The sequence below is a fragment of the Lonchura striata genome, chromosome 5 (genome assembly GCF_046129695.1).
Source record: "Lonchura striata isolate bLonStr1 chromosome 5, bLonStr1.mat, whole genome shotgun sequence".
NCBI lineage: Eukaryota > Metazoa > Chordata > Aves > Passeriformes > Estrildidae > Lonchura > Lonchura striata.
Window position 1 is genome coordinate 15164570 of NC_134607.1, and position 19329 is coordinate 15183898.

Below are 19329 nucleotides of genomic sequence, written 5' to 3' on the forward strand. Positions count from 1 at the left end.
GGTACTAAATCATTCATCAGAGAGGATTTGGATTCTCAAAACCTTCTCTCTGACATCTTTCAGACACAAGACTTGGTAGCATACTAAATCTTAAATGAGTCCTTTGCTAAATTGTTATATCTAAGTTATAAGTTAAGTTATAAGTTATAAATTTTGTTAAGTTTAAAGTGCTGTTAAATGTTGTAAAGTGCTATTGAACCTTTAGGTCATAATCCTTTTTATTCTTACCCCTTTATCCCTTTGTCACACCCCCCTCCCACGCCCCTTACCTCCACATAAATAGTTTTCAGTTTATCTTGGTTTGGATTGATTGACTCTGGATTTTTTTTTTCTTGCTTTTCCTCCGTGTGCTTTCACCATCTAATAAGCAGTAGAGTGAACCTTGCAAGTGATTAATGTTATAAATTGAAATATTTGCTTTCATTTTTGTGTTTGTTTTTGCAAGTTATTATTGATCACAATTATTTTAATATAGTATTATTTGTAACCCATTTTAACTGCATTATCATAGTATAATCTGCCAGTTTTTGCAGCCAGTGCTCTGGCCATGTGTAGTTTATAAGTAGTTTTATTATAGCTTAGAGTTTTGCATGATATTAAAATAGAAACTGTCCTGTTAAATACTTTTATTTGTGTAACTAACTCAAAGTTGTGAAATAGGTATGAAATAGCTATGTTGAGTCAATGTATTTGTGGGCTATCTTATCTGAATTATAACAGTGACAAGAATCAGGACACCAAGAGGAAGATTACTACTGCCTCTCCTGTTATTCTTTCAGAACAACAGAATGGAACCTCAGAACCTCGAGAAGAAATAAAATCTGTTCATTTAATCTACAGGATGACCTGCAGACAAGTTAAAGGTTAAATCCAAGCAGAAGAATTCTCAGAACATGTAAAATTCATGTTTGAATATATTTAACTTCATTCATATTTGTGGAAAACGCCAATCGCTTGCTTTTTAAAATTTTAAAGTTTAATAATAATAAAATAGTTATAAAAATAGTAATACTAATAGAGAAATAAAATTTAGAGTTAAGACAATTACAAGACAATAAAAAGCAAAGAATTACTGATGTCTGTGTGCTCTCAGGCACTTAAACCTGGAGAAGCATGCCTTGTGAACAAAGGAATAACCTTAAAAGCAATAGCCTGTTGCATATTCATATATCTCATACATTATGCATAAATTCCTTGCAAATTAAGAGCTCTTCTGTTTTTTGTTAACTTCTTCCCCTTAATCTTGGTGGTTCCATAAAGATGTAGAGGTGAGAGAATGTCTTTTCCAATAAGGAGACAGTAACTCTTTATGTGCCCTTTCACTGTTATCTCTGTGCAAGGAATTTCTTGATTATCTCATCTGTTTCTTGAGCTAGTTAAAAAGTATCTTACATAGCACAGTTTCTGTTTTAACATTGTGCTATAACCTAAAATATATATTTAGCACACTACTTAAGAGAATTAATACAGCATAACTTTCTAACATTACACATAGAATATTCATTGTAATATTTGCAAAAAGCCAGTGATAAAGTATGCATTTTTCGCAATGTATATCTAACCAATGTAATGAAAAGTATATAATAAAATTGTTTTGAGCTAATGGTGTGCTTTTGGCAGATTGCCGAGCAGCACTGGATATTGTCCTTTTTATCCCTTATTAAACTTCTACAAATTTTAAAGAGTGAGTGTTGTTCCCCATAATTAATTAGGAGTTAATTGCACATTGATGAAACAGACATGAAAAAAGACACCTGTTAGAAAGAAACAGCAGTCACACACAGCTCAGAACAGATATATTCCTGCATTAACCAGCACAACGAGGGCTGTACACATCCCCAACACCAGGTGCTGCTCATCTACAGCCTGGGCATGGCCTGGCAGGGTTCCAGATTGTTTTTAAGGGGGTTTTGTTTGTTTGTTTGTTTGTTTGTTTTTATTTTTTTAACTTTTAAAAAGTTTCAGTTCAACTACCAGCCCCTGTACGGCTGCAGGTTCACTCTCAAACTTCACTCTCTTGCATGCCACAGCCCATCCTGTTTCTCACAGGCCCAGCAGGGCTGTGCCAGAGGGAGGGAGCGTGCCCATTGGCATCCAGGGTTATGGTCTCAGCCGTGCAGTCTGAGTCACGGCGTTGGCACAGAGAAATGGATTTGTAAAGGATTCTCAAAACCTGACTGGAAGCTCACACAGCCTTGTACACGTGTATGCAAGCTCTGAGATAAAGTATGCTGATTTAGGAAGGCCATGGAATCGAGATTACGTTGTTGAGAGAGAAATTGAAGTAGAGACAAGTTTCAGAAGATGGCCTTGCAAAATGATCAGATATTTGAAGAATTAGAACTGTGAAAGATGCATTGCAGCAGGACCTCGTGGGGTAAACCAATAGGTGATTAGAAGTGTTAGCAGCATTGTTTGGCAAATCTAATAGGCTGAAAAACATTTTATAAGGTATTATCACCAGGAAATAGGGTGGCTTCTGATAGAATGGCGTTGAGTTTTACATCTCTTATGTCTCACTCTTCTACGAGACTGATAAAGGAGTAAAATCTTTAAAAATACCTCTCAGTTGCCCCTTCTCTGTAGAGCTGGGATTTTCCAACACATCACCCTCATGTCTCCCACAGCCAGCACCTGGGCTTTAGTGCCTGATGCCCTTGAGAGGAAAGTTAGTATCTTTACAAACAATTCCATGGGTGAAGGTATGGTGTTAACGGCTTTGAAATGGGTCTTAATGTCTCTGCTGCAGAAGGTTTGTTGCAGAGCCCAGACAGCTTGGCTCCTGAAGCAGACAAGGGTGTGCACGAACCTGAATTTCCCAACTTCGGGGTAAGATGACAGGTTCAAAGAGGGATACGTGGTAGGTGGTTCGGGTAGGCTTTACCTTCCTTGCACCTCAGCCAATGGGTACAGGAAGAGGGCAAAATGTGGCTGGGACTTTAGGATTAAAGGTGGCTGTACCCTCCAAAACCTTCCCAGTAGTCTCTCCCTTTTTTCAAATAAAGTCACAGGACTCCTCTGTCTCCTTTTTGGACATAAATCTCTGGCGTTTGTGGATTTTCCTGATTTTTCCTGACACCCTGAAGGACTATTTTCCCTAGACCTAGTTAAATACTATTAAGCACTAAATCAGGCATTTCTCACCAGTAGTGATCCTCACCCACGATAGACTGGGCAGCCTTCAGGCTGCGAGAAACTTCTTAATCCGATTTTTCTGCTACCTCCGCCCCATTCCCCCAGTTGGTTAACATTCATCACTTTATTCTTGGTGCAATGGCCACGTATTTCCATCCCTCAGGGACTGGATACCCTCAAGAGATGAGCTGCAGGAGAGGCACAGCCCAGTGCTGATGTCCCAGCACCCAGCCATCCCGGGAAGGGGCCTCCCGCCGCCTTCATCCCTTTCCTACGAGGCGCAGCCGGGAGAGGCTGAGAGGCTAAAGAGGCACCTCCCCACACCCAAACGCACCCCCAATTTCCCCGTCCCTTTCCCGAAGGACCTCCACGTCTTTCCCGATGGCGCGTCCCCGCCGTGCTCGCTGCAGCGCCTCTGCGAGCGGCCCGCGGCGATGGGAGCCCCTGCCCAGGGAGGCACCGCCGGGCCCGCATCCCGAGCCAGGGGAAGCGGCTGCCGGCCGGGCCAGATGGAGCCGGGCTCCGCGGGGCTGCGGTCTCAGCATCCCCGAACCACGGGGACAGCCCGGGGACAGCCCCCGCGCCAGAGCCCCGGCCCGCCCGGGGACCCGTGCCCGCTCCGGAGCGCTGTTTCCAGGGCATCCTTCCCCGTGCCCGCTCCGGAGCGCTGTTTCCAGGGCATCCTTCCCCGTGCCCGCTCCGGAGCTATGTTTCAAGGTGAATCTCTCCCTGTCCCGCTCCGGAGCGGTGTTTCCTGATTAATCTCTCCCTGTCCCGCTCCGGAGCTATGTTTCAAGGTGAATCTCTCCCTGTCCCGCTCCGGAGCGCTGTTTCCAGGGCATCCTTCCCCGTGCCCGCTCCGGAGCGCTGTTTCCAGGGCATCCTTCCCCGTGCCGCTCCGGAGCTATGTTTCAAGGGCATCCTTCCCCGTGCCCGCTCCGGAGCTATGTTTCAAGGTGAATCTCTCCCTGTCCCGCTCCGGAGCGGTGTTTCCTGATGAATCTCTCCCTGTCCCGCTCCGGAGCTATGTTTCAAGGTGAATCTCTCCCTGTCCCGCTCCGGAGCGCTGTTCCCAGGTGAATCTCTCCCTGTCCCGCTCCGGAGCGCTGTTTCCAGGGCATCCTTCCCCGTGCCCGCTCCGGAGCTATGTTTCAAGGTGAATCTCTCCCTGTCCCGCTCCGGAGCGCTGTTCCCAGGTGAATCTCTCCCTGTCCCGCTCCGGAGCGCTGTTTCCAGTGCATCCTTCCCCGTGCCCGCTCCGGAGCGCTGTTTCCAGTGCATCCTTCCCCGTGCCCGCTCCGGAGCGCTGTTTCAAGGTGAATCTCTCCCTGTCCCGCTCCGGAGCGCTGTTCCCAGGTGAATCTCTCCCTGTCCCGCTCCGGAGCGCTGTTCCCAGGTGAATCTCTCCCTGTCCCGCTCCGGAGCTATGTTTCCAGGGGATGCAGCCTGCAGCAGGCTGGGAGATATGCCTGGGGCTATAGCCCCCGCATGAGCTGAACCCTCATGGCTTTACTATCGAGTAAACCCCCATGGCCAGAGCTAGGAGGGGAGAACTGCGAGTAATCTTACGGCTCAGCAGGAGCTGGAACGCCGGGCGGTGCGGGGTCGGTCTGGGCTGCCATCGAGTCGGGACACTGTGATGGTCTGGTTGGCGGAAGGGTTACCCGGCGCCGTGGTCTCTTGGGCTCTTATAGGGTTCTTCTTGCTGAAAACATTTCTGTTAATCATTTCTACTGTCAAACAAAAAGATGTTCTCGTGAGAACTCGCTGCAGTCTTAGATAAAGGCAAGGCCATTCAGTTGGTGCAATCGCCTGTGCTGAGTGGGAGCTGACAAGAGACTTCTCACTACATTTTCTACATATTCGAGCTACAATTCATCCTGAGGCCCAGGGATGTGTGCAGGATGGAGACCGGGCTGTACCTGCACTGTAGCACACACCTGAACCTGCCGAGCCAGGACAGCTGCCCTGTGCAATGCTGACTCCTAAGTCTTCACTAGGCTGCTTGGAAATGCCTGTATAATGTGCTTATGCATTCTATTGTCATTTACGTGCATTCAAAAACAGAGTTTAGCTGCTTTTGGTGTATTCTTCAACAAGATACCCAGAGATTAGTATGTTTTCTTTATTTCTGCAATTATTACTACTAGGATTTTCTCTCTAGAAACATTTGTGTGCCAAGCATTGTAATTTTAACACATTGGACTTGAAAATAAATTAATGCCTAGTTAAATACCAGCTAAATGAATATTTTGTGCTGTCATAATATTTTTATTAGTTGGAACTACAGCAGTTAGCAAAAACATTCATGAGTTTGCCAGTGAAAATATGTTGACTGGGTTCTGCTTTCATTTCTGTGAGGGAGAGTAAACATTATTACCATGGATCTGTGAGAAGTTTATTTTGCTATGGCTCTTACTGGAACATTAATCTTTAAGCTTGCCTTTGTTAGGAGAAAGCAGAAAATATGTGAACTTCTAAAGAGCACTTCATTCATGACCACTTTTCATGAATCTTCATGTGTCTGAGATGACCTGTGATTCTAATGGTCTCTTTAGCTAATTCTCAGTCAGAAAGTGCTTCAATTAAAATAAGAGAAATCACTATTGTCCTGTATACACATGTCATATGAAGCCCTTCTAATTGTTTTTTGTAAGGCACCTTTATGTGAGTAGCTGACTGGGGAAAAATGCAAATTTTGCATTTTTCAATTCTTGTACCATTTTGCAGGACTTTTTTCTTGGAAGCAGACAATGTACTAATTTTTTAACCTCCTGGTGTGAAGGGACTGGAGAATATTTTACTTTATGAATAGAATGGTTTGTTTTGGGATTGGCGTATTTGCCAAATAAAATATTAATGTAACACCCTTTGTGTGGCTTGTGTGCTAGCTTTTCAAAATGAAATCTGGATAGCTCCCCATTTCTTTGGGATTGTCTGGACAAAAGCAAATACCTAAACAAGCTCAGAATTTAGAAACAGGATAAAAGACATATGAAAAGTATAACTGGACCAACCAACTGCTGAGAGAAGCCAATATAGTTTCCCCAGAAATGAGGAATCCTGTGAATAACATTTAAGGATTAACTGAGTCTTGCAGCCACTCTGTAAACCACCCATTGTGACTCAACCATGTGGAGAGCAAAATAGTAGTTGGAATGGATTTGTTCTTAGATATGGAGCAAGGCCTGTTTGCTCAGGGAGAAGAGCACAGAGATTTTCAGTGTGCACATCAAGGTGGTGCATAGCAAGAATGCAAGCCAAATGCATGCAATATAACAGTAACCTATTTTTTTTATTCTTGGGTGTAATACCTTTTCATTCTCTTTCTCTAATTTGTGTGGTTAAAGCTTACTTCTCACCTGGAACACGCTGAAATAGAGATGGCATCATTTATCATTGCCCTGAGAAGCATAGTGACAGTTCTATTCTGTTACCTCATTTTCAGACCACAGTTGTGTCACTTCCCATTTAATTGTCACTGCCTGTGGCAGCCTAGATTAGTTCTGCCAGAGAAATTTACAGTATTAGGGGTCACGACACTGCTCCCTTTGCAGGCACCCTCTTCCCTTGTCACCTGCACTGCCCCAGACAAATGGTCATCAGTGAAGAGAAGCCTGGCTCCAGTTAGGTCAAGCACAGAGCCACCTCAGCATCTGGCTGGTAATTGAGCTTTGGGAAGTGATAAGCTTTCAGGATAGAAAATTTGCTTTTCCCCATATAGGTTTATATTTCTGTATGTGTTTCCCCCTCCCTCCCCTCCTCTCTAGCATCCTTGCGACGGCCAGCGTCACTTCATCTGTGTATTTCCTGCTGTCCTGAGCACTTACAGGTGCTGTTCCCACAGCAATGCTTTCTCTGAACTATTAATAAAGGAGTCCAGACTTTTCTAAGATGATTTCAATACTTTTTTGGCAGAGCAGAGGCATGTGAGGAGAGCAGTGTTGCTTGAGGGGGCTGTGGAAGCAGAGGTGCCCTCAGGGGGGAAGCAAGCCTGGAGCTGGGGTGATCCTCATGCAGTTTGTGCCTCTCCTGTGGGTCCTGGGTAAGGGGCTGAGCAGCAGCCCCAGGCATTGCATGTGGGGAGCCAGGTGCATCCAGGGAATCTCACCAGGAGGCACAGCTCCAGGGAAGGGCTCAGACCCACCAGGGACACAGCCAGAGCTTCCACAGGGCTCCCAGGCAGACCGTGTTGGAGGTCCCAGTGAGGGTCCACCAGGGAATTCCAGCCTGGCAGTGCCTGTCAGAAATGTCTTTATTTTCAGCTTTTTGTATATCTCCAGTGCTTTGCACCTCTTATCCATCTCCTGATGCTCTACTTATGCTCATTGTGTAGAAGATTGCCTCTGGGCTGCCTTCTGGATTTGGGCAACAAGTTTTAGCTGAGACCAATCCATAGTGCAATGCTGGGTGTATTTTGATGCGGGGGCTGCTGCCAAAAGTTGTTAGGAGCCACCCTTCAAATGGGTTTACTGCCCTGCAAAGTTTCAACACACTATCAATGCAGAAGGGAGCTGGTAGTTTAGATGTGGTCAGAGATGTCCCTTGTTCCTCTGCTCAAGGGCCAAGATTTGAATCATCTACACTCTGGAAGAAATAGCATGTAAGTGAATATTGTGGAAATTCTAAAGCAGGTGCTTCAAGCACCTTGTGTCTGCAGATCATTTTTGGGTATCCATTTTAGCCAGCTGGGCTCAGCAATGTCCCTATGTTGATGTGGCCAGGCAGCCCAGGGTAGCCTAAAACAACCATCTTTGTGTCTCTCTTTCCAGGCCTGTATGTTGGCAGTGGTTCTGATACTAATAACTTTTGATAGGTAAAACAAATAATATTTGGGCACATTTAGCTTAATAGTTCTCTTAATGTCATCTTGTCATAGAGCTAAACTTGTTTGTTGATAAATAAAACTGTAAGAACTGAGACAGAGAATTCTACTGTGAACTGCATTGTTTTTCTGTCATTTCTTCAGGGGCTTATGATGCACAAATGTAGTGCTTATTATATATTAGCTTATCTCCTGCTTTTCTATCACATGTGCCTTGCCATTGAGAATTTCATTCAGTACATGATTTCTATGTAGTGTTTTAAAAATCTAAAATTTTGTTATTTTACACGGCTTCTTACTGCAACAGAGAACACCATGCTCTTGGTGGTATCTGTGATGTGTGACACCATGGGTTATATACAGGTCATTCTATGTATGGATACTTACCAAACTCTGGCTGTAGTTTTTCCATAAGAAGTTGCAGTCTAAACCAGGGGTTTTAGTAGCATTGTGACTATAAACTAGATTTACTTTAAATACATTTGATTAAACAATTTATACATTTAATTTTCTATGTGGTTCTTTTTTTTTTTTCTTTTTTCTGTTCTGTGCTATCCATTTTTATGGTGTGCTAAGATCACTTTAATCTCAGGATCTCAAAATGCTTTCCATGTTTCACAGGTAAGCAAGTGGTGGTGAAAAGTCATGCTGTGATTTGTAGTTCTGGAAATCAAGCTTGAGCATTCTGTGTAAGGACTGCAACCAAGACAATATTTTATTTTTCTGTGCGACTTTATTTTGACTGTACAGAAGTGGTAAGCTTATTTAAAGTTGCTCTGAGGACTTAATGAAATGAGTGCAAATGCTATTATCTGCAGAGATCATAAGGATATTCTGTAGTGACTGTAGTTTTCTTGCAGGATCTTTGTAGGCCACATTCTTCTTTCCTTTTGACAAATTAATTTTTGACAAATTTATTCTTTCCTGTGTGGGGTCACCTCTTGTACTCCACAAAACAAAATTTTTCCTGGCATGTTACCAAGTTTTGCATGGTTTGATGGCTCTGCATGTTTTCCCATCAAACATATCTGTTTGCCAACATGTGTCTCTGGATAAATACAATGCTTGCACCTGAAAAAGCAGCACTGGCTGATGTGGAATTCAGACCAAACTGAACAAAAGTTGCTAGCAAGGGGAAAGTGCTGCTACACTGCTAAGTAGATACATAGAAGTATATTTTAAAATCTAAAACTTGAATGATCTGTTCTCCCTACCTGGAAGCTGATCCTTCTCCCCTGACCTTGATTTCTTACAGCAGTGGTAGTTTAAATACTACATAATGGAGAAATAGCTTGGGATATGAGACTTCTGCACATGTCATGTGCAACTCAAATCTCATTCTTGTAGAACAGAATAGCCCCAGAAATAATCCCTTGTGGATAAAAATTGAGTAAGAGGTATAACTAGTGGTGTTTTTTAACACATGTAGATGCAGAGTTTGCTCAGGAGGCATACTGATCAAGAGAGCTTTGCAGCTGGAGACGAATTCAGATATCACTTTACTTCTTCAGAACAATGGGCTTAGAAAATCTCATGGTTTAACTGTCAGTTATTGGAAACACCTGGTGGCTTACTTATATGGATGGGCTGTAAATCACTTGAGGCATCTTTGTCTTTAGCACAGATGTCCCATTAGAAAAATTGTGTACTCCCACACACAGAATGAAAAAAAACAGACCAGAAAACCCTACCACATTTTAAGGCTCTTATTCTAAAAAAAAATATTTTTATGTCTGACAAATCATAATTCCAACAGCACAAGACAGGCTGAAAGGAAAATTGCACTTAGCACCTTCATAAAAATATTCAGAATTACAGAATAATTTGGATAAGATGGCACCTTAAAATTCATCTTGTTCCAACCTCCTGCCATGGTCAGGGTCACCTTTTTGCTAGACCACACATCTCAGAGCCCCATCCCACCTGGCCTTGGACACTTCCAGAGATGACACAGCCACAGCTGCTGTGGGCAGCCTGTGCCAGGGCCTCACCCCCCTCACCGAGAAGAATTTCCTCCTTATATCTAATCTAAACCTAGTGTTGTAGGAGTGCCTTACCAATTCCCATGTGAATAGCAGCAGAGGGACAGGGATTGTAATTCTGACATGGTGAGGGCTGAGTATTGCCTGCCTTAAGCTTCTGACCAGTTTGATTTACAGGAAAAGGCAAATGTTTCTCTGGTGTTTGTAGGAAATGCATTTGGAGGTGTAGCATTTTAAGATGAGTTCTGCTTAGGCTGATCTGTAAATAGTATTGAAGTGAAAGAGAGAATGTTGCAAATTAAATTTATTTATCATAAAGCTTTGCAGTAATCAACAAAGTAAACAATTTTTCCTTTTCTGAGCAAGTGTGGCCAGTATGCATCACCCATCAAAATGCTGCACATAAAGAAAAGCACACTTTGTCTTCTGGCCTCTTGCTTTCTGACTATATAACTTCTCTCTCTGTCTCTCACTCTGGCAGAAGAAGAAACTCTTCTGCAATGTTTTTTTCGTCAGTCTCTTTTGATGATTCATTTCCCTATAATTTAACTCTGCTGGTGCATCAGATGTTGTACTTGATTCAAGTTTTTGGAACATGAATTCTTTTTCTAGTTGCAATGATGGTATCAGGATCAGTTTCTCCTTTGTCATATAATTTCTCTGAAAAGGTCAGCATGACCCTATCTTCGGGGCAGAATTCATAAAATTATAAATATGTTTGTCTAGTTTTAAAATCAAAATCTTGTGTGACAGAAGAAGCATGACCTTAACTATCACCTTGTTGGGATCTGAAAATGGGGGCTTATGTAAGTATGAATAATAAGGGCATTAACTTTGAAAAATCCACATTTAGAAAACCTCTTTCAAGTTACAAACAACTTTTGCATTTGTTTATAATTTTTGGAAAATATTCTCCACTAAATACAGAATGCCTGTGAATTTACTGGTGGCAAAATGAAAGACTGAGTCAGGAATGTAAGTCAGCACGGTTGTTCTGGCTGCAGGCCACCTTAGTTTACAAAGTCAAGAAACAGATTTCTGCTTTTAAATTATCTGTAATTTTCCTTCCTTTTCAATATATGATTTAAAAAAAAAATACAAGTGTGTTAAATAGCACATCTTTTGCAATCTGGTTCTGAGAGTGCTTAACTTATTTAGGTATTACTCTTTAAAATTACCACAAAAAAGCAGGGGAAACTGTCCCTTGGTCTTTTCACATCCACAAACAAGCCTTTCTCCTCAAAAGTACTTTGACAAATAAATATGATATTTCATATCCTCCGGTATTTACTGTTGGACATTTGCTATGTTGACACAGCAAACAGTGTTCTTTTCAGTGTAGAGAATAATAAGAGAATTGTGTGGCTTAAAGCAAAAGCAAAACACTTGTTGACTTTGTTGGGCACCCTAAGGCCCTTGCTTAATAATCACATTTTTTAGAGGAAGAAGAATTTGCATTTTATGAAAGTTTAATCACAGGTTAATTTAGAAATATGATTTACCACAGCATACATTCACAGAAGTATTTTTGAAATAGTTTGTTATAAAATAAGCATATAGCATATTGTATAGCAATAAGCTGTTTAGCCAGACAGTACTGTTGATAAATGAAATATCCTGATACTATTTCTGAACATTTGAAAAGTATTAAAAAAAACTATATAAATCCAATGGTTGTTTATTGTTGACTGTATGGCTTGGAGGCTTACAATTCCAGGTGTATCTCTGGTGAAAAAAGGTTACTCAAAGGTAACTGAAGATCAGAAATAATAATAAATTATATTGTCAGTATAATAATACATTCATTTTCTTACTGTCCTGCAGCCCATTTGGTGCCTGGTTCCTGCTCCAACTCAGGCAGGAAAGAGTATATATTGCAGTGAGGAACTGCAATAATTGATTTACTGCAAAAGTAATTTATTGCAGTGAGGGACTGCAGACTATCAGAGGGATGGGCTGCAGTGATGCTGATGCATCATGTAGATTTTTCATTTTTTCTTGGGATAGAAAGAGGAAGCAGCACCTGCTAAAGTAGGAACAAGTCCAGAGAACAAGGGAATCAGAGGGATGGAGCACTTTTCCTGCGAGGAAAGGCTGAGAGAATTGGGATTGCTCAGCCTGGAGAAGGCTTTGGAGTGACCTAAATGCAGCCTTCCAGTATCTGAAGGGAGCCTACAGGAAGGATGGAGAGAGGATCTTGACAGGGGCCTGGGGTGACAGGACAGGAGGAATGGCTTCACACTGACAGAGAGTGAATTTAGACTGGGTATTAGGAATAAATTCTTTGCTGTGAGGGTGAGCAGGCCCTGGCACAGGGTATCCAGAGGAGCTCTGGCTGCCCCTGGATCCCTGGAAGTATCCAAGGCCAGGTTGGATAGGTTTTGGAGCAGCCTGGGATAGTGGAAGCTCTCCCTGACATTGCAGGGGTGGAACTGGATGATCTTTAAGGTCTCTTCCAATCCAAAGCATTGTATGATTCTATAAAGTAGAATTTGTTATCATCAAGGAAGTGTTGAAGCAAAATGTCCTCAATTTTTTGTTTATCTTAGCTTTTCTTTGTGATCTCTTCCCATGGGCTAAAAAAGCCCTAAGCTCTCATTTTTAAAGAAGCCCTGTAAAGTTCCTACTAACTGCAATCATGTAGAGAGAAATCCATATCGGGGCTAAAATTCAGCTGGACCTGCTGGTGTTTAGGTAGGGTTAGTAAGAAGGCAGATGTGTATTTGTGTGGATGTTATCCATGTTGGTTGCTTAACTTAGAACTAGAGAAAACTGGGGAAATAAACCTGACTGTTGGAAAAATGCATTCCCCAGGAATAACAGAAACATAAAGTCAATTAAGTTTGAAAAGACCTTCAAAGCCATTGAGTCCAGCTGTTAACCCAGCACTAAACTGGGTTACATGACACATCTTTTAAACACTTCAAGGATGCTGGCTCAACCACTTCCCTGGGCAGCCTGGCTCCATGCTTCATAACCCTTTTGGTGAAGAAAACTTTCCCAATGCCCAATCTTAGCCTCCCTTGAGGCAACTTGATGCAATTTCCTTTAGTCCTATCACTTGCTAATGGGGAGAGCTGGTTTGAGGGCTAGATAATGCTGGTTGTATTACTGATAGATTTGTTTGGGGATTGTATTAACTCCCTGTAAGGCTGCTCAGTTCCAGAATCTTGTTGTGAATAGCATTTTCTTGACTTTTCCAGAAAATTCATTCAGTTAACGAGCTATAGAAATAATTTTAGAGGTGTTCTCAATCCTTGCATGTCTATGAGTGTTGAAATGCACATGTGAGTATGGAAGAAACTATTTATATTCAGAGGTGTCAGCAAAAGATATCAAAGATATATTTGTTGCCTGAATGAAAGATATTTTGTGTGCTTAAAAAAAGGAAAGTCGAGTAACTGATATAAAATTAAAATTACACTGCCAGGTGTCACGCATCTCACCTGACATAAAAGGGTGTTTGATGCAAATTTGTGATCTCAGTGGCACTTCAAGAGATTCTGAGGAGGTTTCTGGCAATAAATTAAGAAACTGCCAGTTTGACTTTTACACAGTGAGAGAAAAGCCTGGCTCATGAGAAAGGTGTTTCCTCCTTGCAATGTCCGTGCCCTTAGGCTGGGGCATCCTTTGCATGTGCTGAAAAAGCACAAAAGAAATGTACCTCAGGATTGTGACAATGGCACCTTGCTGCCCAGCTTGTGGAGCTCCTCTAATGCCTAGAGGAGACAGCAGGGTGGATTTATTTCTTTAGAAGTTCTCTGTGCATTTTGCCTTTCCTTGAGCATGACCACCTCCTTTCAAGGGCAAACAAACTTGGCCGTCTTCCTGACTCCCAGCTGCTTTTATTCCTAAGTTTTCTTTGAAAGAGAGATGAGCAGCTGGAGCACTGAGCTTGGACATTGCTGCTCTGCTGGAGAGAGGGGTCAGGGTGTGGGAGGAGGGAAGAACTCTCTGGGGCTGCAGCTCTTCCTCAGTCAGTTCTCAGCCTTCTGTCAGGTGCAGCCTGGAGCAAGGGTGAGTGTGGGTGGCCATCAGTACCCCATGGCTTGCCACTGAGGAGCTGGTGGTGTGGAGGTAGAAGGGGGGAAGGGGTCAGTTTTGGGAATGGGGAGGTGAGAAGGGCTCTGGGTTCCCACCAGAAATTACTTTTCCTGTTCTTCTCATGCCACAGGCTCAGAGCAATCATTCCCTGTCCAGTTCAGGCTAAGGCTTACTTGTGGAAATTGATGCTGTTCTGTGCTTCACTAGAAAACTGGTGTTTTTCCTTTCCTTTGAGTTATATTTCAGCTGTGTAATTGTACTCAAGTGTGCAGCCAGTCTGGCCATGTGTGCTTTCTTTTGATTCCTTGGGCAGTAGCAGCTGCTGGCTGCAGAATGCAAGTGCAGGTGGCCCTGATTTACAGATTTCAGGTGACGTGTTTGTGCTGAGAAGCAGCATTGCAGGACAGTGGCCATGGGTCTCCAGAAGGGTTTGGGGGCAAGAGGCTGCAGGGCCAGTGTAGGAATGTGCTCTCTGTTCATAGAGTAACTGAATTATTCTTTGTCTGCTTAAAAAGACAAAAAAGCCCAAAAGTTTATCTCCCAATTTAGGACAAAAACACCTCATAGCACCTTTTAGACTTCACCTCAGACCTGAGGCTGTCCAATTAGACAGAGGTCAAGAAGTCCCACCTAGGTAATTCACTAGAAAAAGAAAAGAACAAAAAAAAATAATAATAATTTTGTGGTGTATTTTAGCAGGAGCAAAATCCTCTTGCCCCTAACTCAGTTTTTCTCTGTAAGAACTTTATTATTTTATCTTTTATTAAATCTTTTTCTGTTTCCAACACTACTTCAAAAACCATCCTACTAATTGTATGCCATTCAGAGTATCTGGGCTATTTTGGGTGCGGTAAGTTCTCTGAGCTCATAAGACCTAGCTCAAAAAGAAACTTATCAGACAAGGAGAGCAGGGCTCATGCCAGCAGGAGAAGGCTCTCTCATTTATTGCATATTTGGCATAGCATAGACAAGTGCAATGGGAGTGTTCTGCAGCTGCAGCCTTTAATGCATTGAAAAGTAAAGGCATTATATAGAAAGTGGGTGGAAACAGGAGAGGTGTAAAGAGGGTGTTAGTGACTGACACAAGCAGGTGCAGTAAAAGCTTAGAGAATCATGATGGGTGATCTTGAGTGATATATCCTTAGAGAAAACATCCCTGCTTTATCCTATGTTGTGCACTTGGGCTTTGTTGGGACTGGCTTTGTATTCAAACATTGCCTGATACATGATGTGTATGACTTTTTGAAAAGTCTGAAGACTTATGTGGATTTCACTATCAAACTTGCTGTTTTGCAAAGAATTCCACTGTGCTCTGACAACCCAAGCTGGTAGTGATAGCAGAACATGTCACCCAAAGAAAATGCCTTTATAGGCATATTCACACCACCATTGTAACTTTTATTTCTACATTCTTGCCTGGTTACAGCCACAGTGAAATAGTTAACAGTGTTTATTTATGAGCAGTGTTTAATAGCTTTGAGAGTGAAACACCATGGAAAACGATGGGGCAGGTACAGAATTTCTTTAGGTCTTCAGCTTATCTTTTTCAGTTTGAAACACCAGACATTTTTCAAACAGATGTTTCAGAGAGAGATTGTGAGGTACAGAGTGGCACCCAGCATGTAAAGTACCAAGATCACAGTCTGTGGCAACTCATTTGGTGGATATTTTGATTCAAGTGATCAGATATTATGCAAACTTTGAGGGGAAAAAAGAGATTTTATGGGATAGGGAAGACACAAGAAAAGCTGATGCCACAGAGATTTATGCTAGTTCTCTAGTTCTTTCATTCAAACTCGAGTCTTACTTGGTGAGTGAACATGCACTGGATGCAGATGTCTGGATTGAAAAACATTGTTCAGATTAGTTTTGATTAGAACTGCAGTTCATGTTATTAGAATGTGATGGATGTATTTGTATGAGGAGGAAGTTCACAGTTGTGTTCAGTTTTGTCCTCTCAGCAATTTATAACCTGAGCATTACTCACCTACCCAATCTCCAGTCCCTTTCAGGATGTATAAATAAATATAGTGTAATCTACAAGCAGTGAAATTTATGGTCATTGGTTGATGTCGCTCATGTCTCCTTCTTGTCATGATGAATAGAGGGTAAAGAAAGCAATTTCTTAAAATATGCACAGTCTTGATTGTTTCTGTAAATATTTAGCAGCAGTAGGCTAAATCCTGCAGCATTTACTCAAACTTGTTACGCAATATGATGATTAAGTGAAGAAAATGAGATTTTCACCTCTAGAATGAAACTAGTTCCTGTGTAGAAAACCTGTCCAAAGCATATGCTCTTCTTTGAGTCCTGAGAGTCAGACAGAAGTGTTATTTCTGGTCTGGTGAGTCTCTGAGATGCATTTTGGTCTCAAAATTGCAAAAGTTAGCTCTACCACCTATGAACATCCCTTTACCTTCGCTGTTCTGTTTCCTCTCACATTTCTGGCATATTTTCTAGGCTGCTGATTAGGTGCCTCTTGAGTTATGTCATCCTCCGTTTTTTCCTCCTTTACCTGCAAAGCCAGTGATCACAATATTAATAAAAAATTATGTTTCTTACCTCACTCTTCTCCATCTCCCAAAGCAGGTAATAAGATGTGTCCTGATTTAAAACTTTTTTGATTTTTTTTTTGCACTCATCACAGAGAATTTTAACAAAAACAAGTTGTCAGAAAGATAAAAAATAAATTTTAATATTAGTTCTGGCAGGGCTATTATAAATAATAAAATGGTGGGTTAGTCAGCTGAGGCCCAGCAGAAACTGGGAGCTTCAGTGGGTTTTCCCACAAATGAAATGCAAGGAGGGAATTCCTATTTACCTGAAGAATTTTGTGCTGTGCTGTTTACCCATGTGCATGCACACACTTATACACAGAGTGTGAAGGAAATGACCTGAGTGCCAAGGCTCTTTTGCTGCTGCTGTGCTGCAGAACTCTCACAAATGTCAGATTTGCTTTTATTAGTGATGCAAGTGATATGAAATAACTCTCTTTTGGGGTTTTAAATTGATTCAAGTTATTTCCTGTTTTACAAGTATTTCTTATTCTAGCCAGGTTTTGTAGAAAGAAGCGTTTGGAAAATGCTCTGGGGCATGTGGTGGGATTCTTGGAGCTGCCCTGTGCAGGTCCAGAAGTTGGACTTCAGTGATCCTTGTAGGGCCCTTCCAACTCAGGATAGCCCATGATTCTGTGATTTGTACTGCATGGCTTGACAGTGATCTTAACATAATCATTACTTTTCTGAGAAATCACACCAGAAATATGTGCCTTCCAGTTTGTTCAAGGAATTAGGAAATACCTGCCTGAACATGAGGTAGAATGCTTTTGAAGAAGAGTACAAATTCCTTAAGGTTGAAAACTCTGATACATATCTGAAAGTCTCTGTGACTTTTGGCCACGACATTTATTTTTTTTTAGCAACGAAAATGTATTCACCCTCTTCTTCAAAATTGTGGTTTTGGCCTCAGTGTTGGAAAACTCTTTTGTGCCATGTTGCCTTATGTGGTCACTAGATGAATCTGTGTTGTTTGTGCACAGCTGCTTGAGTTGTACATTTAAGTCATGCTGTTTTTGTGACTGAGACTCTGTATGAAGCTGTGTCTGTGTGTGGATTTGGAAAACATTCTGCTATCTTTTCCCCAGCTGCTTTTACTCTCTGTGCTCTGCTGTTTCCAAAGCAATGTTTAGTTCACTGATTCTCTCCTCCCTTCAAACTTTCCCAAAACAAGAAGGGTAGAGGAAAGAACAGAGGAAAAGACAGGCTGGAAATTAATAGTGCCTTAAAAAAGAGGAGATTTGCCTGTTATAGGACCAACAGACCAAGCATCACTTCCTAGAGGCAGCCTGTAACCTCCAGATGTGTGGAGGAAGGCATTTGAAGTTCAAGTTCTACTGTGTTGTGCTCTGCAGGGAGAGGGGAAACCCTCCTGGTGGGAGAGATCCTTCTGGAAAAGCTGTTGGGAAGTTCTGTAGCAGAGCCCCTAGTTAGGGTGATCTGTGGGCTTGTCTTTGCTGAGGATTCCAGGGTAGAAAAGGATGATGATGAAATTAGGGATGTGCCAGAAGATAACAGGGAGGGCCCCTGTGCTTAGGTCAGCATCCCATAAGGGACAGGAAAGTCCAGTAAAATATTGTGTTTGCTGGACTGAGGCCTGAACTCATGCATGCCATTCTGGGGACACAGTGATGTCCTTTTTGTTCTGAAAAAGCCCTTTCTTAGCTGTCTTCCAGAGTACAGCTGCCTTTCACACACAGCGGCTGCTCCAGCTCAAGGTGATCCATGGGAAGATGTGCAAGGAGAGGGTTAGGTTGGATACCAAGAGGTTTTCCATCCAGAGGATGGCTGGGCACTGAACAGGCTCCCCAGGGACATGGTGACAGCCCCAAGCCTGCCAGAGCTCAAGGAGCACTTAGACAATGCTTTCAAGCACAGGGTGGGATTCTTGTTCTCTGCACAGCCAGGAGCAGGACTTTGGTGATTCTCGTGGGACCCTGCCAACTCAGGATGTTCTATGATTCTTTGATGCTTAGGGTGTAGCTGATAGAAATCATCCTGCAGAGTCATTCATTCATCTCCACTGCTAATTGCTTAATGAAAAAAGTGGGGGGAAAGTTGGGGTATAAATGAGTTCTGTTCACAGCTGTGAGTGGTCATTCACAGAACTTATATTTGCTAAGATGTGGAGTGAAGAGGAATAATACTAGGGTGAAACAGAGGGTGTTTGTGTTTACAGAACTGGCACTGAATTGCTCAAAAACCACGTGTGGGTTGTGCCAGCTAGGGACTTGCTGGATTAAGAGTTGATGATAGTCCTTTCCAACCTAAATGTTTCTAATATCACCGTGGTCATCCTGAAATCAGAAGCAGTACTTGGAGTCAGTGAGGTAATCTTTTCTCTGAAGGTCTTCTTGACCATCCGTTGCTGTCTAAGGCTGCTTCAGATTTGTATTTTCTCTGAGACAAAGAATATTCTGTCCCACAATCTTGGTTTTCCCTCTCTCCTTCCTTGTATCATAGCAAACAGACAATTTAGTAATAAAAAATATAGCTGCCAGTGGCTCACTGATCATGGACAAAGTATTCATGTATTTTGCAACCTTAACATGATTTATCCCCTCCTCCTTTTTTATGACCCCTTTCTTCCTTCTTTCTGTAAAATAAACAAATAGACAAATTACAAAAAGTCATTTTCTCTGTTATATGGCTGGTTTGACATGCAGCACAGTATTTAAGATGAATGGTGTTTTAAAATGCCCCATATTCTGAGAGCTAAGCAGCTCAGCTTCATCAGTGCTGGACTGACAATCAAACATAGGCTGCTGAAATTTTAACACAATTCCCC

At 42.2% G+C, this 19329-nt stretch overlaps 1 protein-coding gene across 1 annotated transcript in view; it reads left to right on the forward strand.

Annotated features, from left to right (window-relative positions):
- The first annotated feature begins 13931 nt into the window (after positions 1-13931).
- Positions 13932-19329, forward strand: part of LOC110482605 (solute carrier organic anion transporter family member 1A2) — a 44111-nt gene continuing 38713 nt past the window's right edge. Inside the window, exon 1 of the mRNA XM_021551963.2 lies at positions 13932-13959. The gene's annotated coding sequence lies outside the window, so the exon portion shown is untranslated. The remainder of the gene's footprint in view (positions 13960-19329) is intronic.